The following is a 6,396-nucleotide window of genomic DNA, read 5'->3' on the forward strand; positions in this document are numbered from 1 at the left end:
CCACCATGGAAACGCAGAAAGAGATAGTTTAAATCTATTAATTCATTCAAACTCTTCATTAAGTTATCATCTTTGAGATGTTGAATAGTTCTAGATGGTAGATAAATGTTAAATTCATCGTTTATATTGACAACAATCCTAGTCCCATACTGAGTTGTAATAGCTTTGATACCGTTAATCTTATATTCTCGATTAAACTCCAACTCGATCATTTTTTTAACAGGAAGAACCCCAGTAAGACAATTAACCTCATTTATCTTGGTAAGATCCATGATTGATAGCTGTAAAAATTTTTTAATTAATTAAAGTGATTGATCAATTGATTAAATGATCCTTCATTCAATTTATATTTTAATTAGACAGTAAATGAATACTTACAATTAGTAATACTGATAGGTAGAAGATGTATATCACCAAGAACTCGTACTTCACTATTGCCTACCGTCAAACTGGTACTTCACTGGAGACGTGTACTTCGTTTTTATGAAGTACGCTCTCGGCGAGCTGCTTATATAGGCAGAAAATACTGCGCAGTTACCCCCACTCCTCTACTTCAAAACCAGTTTGATGACGTCATCTACTACGCAGTAAGAAAATTCTAGAACAGAATGAGTCATCTACTGCGCAGTTACCCCCACTCCTCTACCTCAAAACCGGTTTGATGACATCATCTACTACGCAGTTAGAAAATTCTAGAATGGTATGAGTCATCTGATTCGTAGAAATTTCCCCCACCCCTTTCACAAAACAAGTCTAAACCTGTTTGATGACGTCATCTACTACGCAGTTAGAAATAGAACAAAGAAAACTGCGCAGTTCCGCGACCTTGAACATGCTCAGACCTGTCTGATGACGTCATCTACTACGCAGTTAGAAAATTCTAGAACAGAATAAGTCATCTACTACGCAGTTAGGAATAGAACAAAGAGAACTACGCAGTTACCGTGACCTTGAACAGGTTCAGACCTGTCGGATGACGTCATCTACTACGCAGTTACAAGTAATGCAAGCTGCCACCAGATGACGCTATGTAAAATCCTTCTCGCAAGTAGTTGTCATAACTTCATTTTGAATATATAAAACATGGATACATCATGCTACAGATGCGTAATCCTGAACTATTGATCTGTAATGGCAAGCCTAAAGCAGGTTAATAGTTGAGGATGCTTTTTTCTAACCTCAAAACGTTAGAACTCAAAGTCAAAATGGCGGATTCACAACTCAAAATGTCTGCTCCCAGACTCAAAATGGTGAATTTCAGACTCAAAATGGCGGAGTCAGACTCAGATAGCAGCCACCAGATATCAGATAGCAGCCACCAGATGGCGGATTTCAGATAGCAGATTCAAAATGGCGGATTCACAACTCAAAATGGCGGACTCAAAATGGCGGATAGCAGCCACCAGATGGCGGATAGCAGGATTTAAAAATGGCGGGAAAATGACAGATTGTAAGATTTAAAAATGGCGGGAAAATTCACCACCAGCGCCACCTATAACCTCGATAAAAACCTCGTCCATAACCTCAAAATGTCGGTAAAAACATGCCATCCATATCTACAGTTTGCAACACCTACTGTCGGTAAAACAGGTCACCCATATCTACGGGTGGTACTTAGCATGGACACGAACCCACAAATCTGTTTTACCGACTGAGTAGCACCCCCCTGTTTAACTACTAGTATATTTTCTATAATATATTATTCAATAAAAAAATTAGGACGACGGTTGGCCCTGAAGGCCATCCCTGCAACTTCCCGCTCATTTTGTACTTAAGCGCTCAAAATTACACATTACGGTTTTAAGCTCTTCGAGCTCACAAATATGATTTTTGTGTCATTTTGAGTTCTTCGAGCTCAAAACTCTAATAGCAATTTAATAAAACACAATTTTTTGAATTTTCAAACAGCAATAACTTTTGAATGAATGAACCGATTTTTACGTAGTTGGTTGCATTCGACGCAGTTTTTAGAGCCTCGTGAAGAATTTTTAAGTTTAAATCGATCAAGCCAGAAATTTCGAAGTAAATCTGAAAAAACACTTTTTTCGGTTTTCTTTTGACAACGATAACTCACGAACAAATCAACCGATTTTGACCGGGCTTGCAGTGATCGACGTGGTTTTTTGATCTTAAGAGCTGATTAGATTTTGGTATTGATCGGTGGAGCCATTTAAAAGTAATTCCGAAAAAACCACATTTCAAAAAATTTTTTTTGTAGTTTTTTTAAGATTTCTAAAAATCTACTAGTCCTAATTGGTCTCAAGTGTATTTAAAATCTAACTTTGGTCGAGCCCTTTCAAATGGCGCCAACTGCAATGAAATCGGTCAAGCCGTTCAAAAGTTATAAAAGGGTTACACACACACACGCACACATGAACACACATACATACGCGCACATTGCAGGAATAGTTAGGGATGCTTTCTAAGACCTCAAAACGTCAAGATTTGATGAAAACTCGATTTTTGAAAAACGGGGTAAAACCAATAACTTCCTGATTTTTGAAAATCTGTGATTTTCTTAGCGGGAAGTTAAAAATATATTTCGTTATGTTAAGTCTGGAACAAAAGTTTTATCAAGTTGAAATCACTGCAAAAGTTTAAGTATACTGCTAACACCAGGAAGTTTTTCATAACGCTTTTTAATTCTATGAAATTTCACAAGATTTTGTGGAATTTCTGTAATTTTAATATTTTAATAGAAAAAACATTCGCATAAGATATCTGAAACTTTCAAAAGTTTCAATAGTTTAGTTGTATTTTCAATAGTATATACTATAGTAACAAATTTCAGCCAGGTTCCACGACAATTGATCCCGCGACATTGTATCCCTGATTGTGTCGCTGACTTGTCTATACGACAAATTTAACTACAAATTAATATTTGTTATTTACCGTAAGATGGACGGTGGTATTAACTCAAGTCAGGTCTTAATAGGTGACTGAATAGTAGTTACGGACAGTGTCTCGGATAGCTTAACTGGTAGAGCCTTTGGCGCGTAACCTAACGATCCGGGTTCGAGTTCCGGTCCAGGCTGTCCAAATTATATTTTTTCAGTTACCAAAAAATTCCTACTGAGTAAAAAAAGGTCCCCCCTTCCCCCCTTTATGACGCTGATTATGACGCTGATACAACATCGCGGGATGTAATGTCGCGGGATCAATTGTCGCGGAACCTAGTAACAAATTTCAGCCATTCCCACATCATAGTATGATCATTAGTAATTTGATCATGATATTTTGCTAAGTACTCACACGGGTCGGTTAGTATTATGATTGATACGAATAATTAGAAATACTCAAACAATCACTTCTATCATATTAGTTTTTTATTAATACGGTGATTTGTAGAATAGCTAATCCAGAAGTTTAGCAAAAAGATAGAGATGCTCACCTTATAGTGAGTATCTTACACTATGATCACGACCCACTTGTCATGATGTCAATCGATGGAATGCTGGTAAGTGGTAAGTCATTGTAAATTTCTTAGTCTAGTGCTGAATCTTATTTTATCCATACACAAATTACTACTAAACATATATATGACAAATGAAATTGAGAGAAAACCGGTTAAACTAGTCGGCATCTTTGGCTATTCGTTAACAAAGATTATCAGTAGGAGTCGCACGTGAATCGATCCTCATTCATACATTTGCATGAAGCAAAACATTTAACCTTAACCAGAATATAATAAATCTCAGCATTTATACTCTAAGTATAAATACACACATTTATATTAGTTTCATTTCATTTATATTTTTAAACTGTCCTCCGTGAATTAGTAGCGGTACTGTATATAGCTGGTGAAAGTAAAATTAGGTTGGAGAGTAGTTATCAATACCACTGTTATTTATTGATAATGTTTTCCAATCACGATAAGTATTAAATATCGACTATTATGTTTCTTCTTCCTGAAACAACTGAGCTGTTGATTGACTTGATCAATTATTGATTATAATACTCGTCAGTCGATAAAATTAGTCATGATTTGGCAAAACATTCTTCGTCCAACATATTCTTCGTCCAAAAATTTATTTCTCGGGGATCTAGATAAACTATAAGAACGGCTCAAGATATTATTGATTAGCTTAAGATGTTATGGACTTCTCATACAAATAGCATTGATACTCAAATTTTCAATTTTTTGCTGTTTTCTAAAGTAAAAAAAGTCTCAAGTTAATTTCAGAACATTTTAGAGAGTAAATTTTGTTTTTCTAAAAGACTTATATGGTATTTTGAGTGAAGAGTGAAAACTACACTCTAAAAAATTTTAGTACTATATATGTACATATAGATGATATAATAAGCATACTGATAGAAAAAATATTAGAAGATAGATCAACTTATTAAAATACGATTTAAAACAATTATAGCTATAATACATAAAAAAAGTGGCTATGTTCAATTTTTCAACTGAATTTTTTCGGCTAATACGAAATTGTATGAAACGGCTATTAAGGACTTAAATATGCTGATTTTTCTCTTTTTCAGTCGTAAGGAAAATAATGAAATTTCAAGTTGCCGTAGAAAAAAAAATTTTTTTTTTGACGGGCAAAATGGGGTACCCCCTGAAAAAGTGAAAAAAAAATTTCATTATCCGAAAATGAAATATCGTTAAAAAATAGCATTTTCTTATCGATGAGTCTATGAAAGAACCCAGAGAGATGAAAAAATCACCCAAAAAAGAAACATTGTTAGTTGAAGCAATATACTCCTAACAAAAATTGAGGTAGCAAAAAAATTTTAAAACTTCCCGGGAAAAAATGATCAGACCTAACCATGCCTGTTCATGTATGATCAGGCCTGAAATTAGATCTGATCAGTCCTGTTCATGTATGACCAGGCCTGAAATTAGACATGATCATGCCTGATCAGGCCTGTCCATGCCTGTTCATGTCTGAAGTGTCAAATGCGCTCAGGCCTGGCCAGGCCTGTTCATGCTTGATCAGACCTGTCCATGCCTGTTCATGTCTGAAGTTTTCTTCAAAAATTTCAGAATCTGAAATTTTTTTCAGAATTGAATGCTCTACAAAAATGTTCACTGCGGCTAAGCCGTAACTCGAACCGGCGAGGTAGTACAGGGACTCTAAACTTAATTTTTCCATGAAATTTGCGTTTTTTCACATTTATCTCGTGAATGACAAGAGCTATAGAAGAAGTGTAAATAACAAACTTGTAGAAAATTTAATTTCCGACTAAAAAGGTCCCGAGCATCAAGTCGCTAAAATCAATATCTCCGGAGGTATTTAATGATTTTGTAATTTTAGATTTATGTTGAAAATCTTTTTACCGTTCCATCTTTAAAAAAGGCCATTCGGCAGCCGAAATGGAAGTAGATTCCATAAACAAGATGATTGTTTATGGAATCTACTTAATTTTTTCGGGAAATAATATTTACAGTTTATAATTTCATTAGGGTTGTACTTTTAAAATTGACTAGAATACGATCATCGATTGACGATCTATAAAGCCTACAAAAAGAAATCAAAATCGAAAAACGACTGCAATAGCAAATTTCACAATGACACGGTATAATAATAAGTAATTTTAGGTATATACATATATTCAAATACAGAAATTAAAGCTGATTTAAAGGGCTTTCAGATGCAGTTTTTAGAAGTTCAAAGTTATCGCAATCAAAAGTTATTTAAGTAAGAAAGTGAGAAAATGTGAATTTTTACGATTTTAAAAATTTCAAAATCTTCTAATTTCGAAACTATTCAACCGATTGAGCTCATCTTCGAACTTAACCTTGGTATTAAGCCATAAATGAAGTATGTTGTTTGGAAAGGATTGGTTTGAAATATATACATACATACATACTGAAACGTGGCTGGTCTTAGCTGTTCGCGTTATCTATTATTTAATGCAAAATGAAATTTGTATTTTATTTAAAGTAATTAATTACACGAAAATTAAATATAGGAATTTAATCAAACGTCTTTAAACGCGAACTGGGCTAGAAAGTCACGCTCGTTACTCCCAGAGTATAACCGACGACAACCCGCAAGGTATAACAGTCGGTGCTGCTCCAGAAGCCTGTAGCCTTCGAATCTACGACTGACCAGGTTGACAGCTTTCAAAGCTACAAATAGCTGCTAAGGTTTAAGGTCCAGGGTATCTCGTGGGCGGCAAAAACAACGTTGAAAAGGGACTCGCGCCGACACAAATCCGGGCCTTTGCCGTGTGTATTGCTCCGCTCGACACAACTTACCAAAAAGAGAGCTGGGGAGTTGTCTATTATCAAATGCTGAATATGCAGTTCAAAGTTATTCCATATTCGCGTCCAAGAATAAACCAATAAATCACCTGACTTACAACAAGTACTTTTATCTTAACTATACTTATGACTAGTGAAGATGTTTTCCACGTGGCTATAGACCGGTGACCCCTGGATGT

Source organism: Cotesia glomerata, linkage group LG8 (genome assembly GCF_020080835.1).
Source record: "Cotesia glomerata isolate CgM1 linkage group LG8, MPM_Cglom_v2.3, whole genome shotgun sequence".
In the NCBI taxonomy this organism is placed as follows: Eukaryota; Metazoa; Arthropoda; class Insecta; order Hymenoptera; family Braconidae; genus Cotesia; species Cotesia glomerata.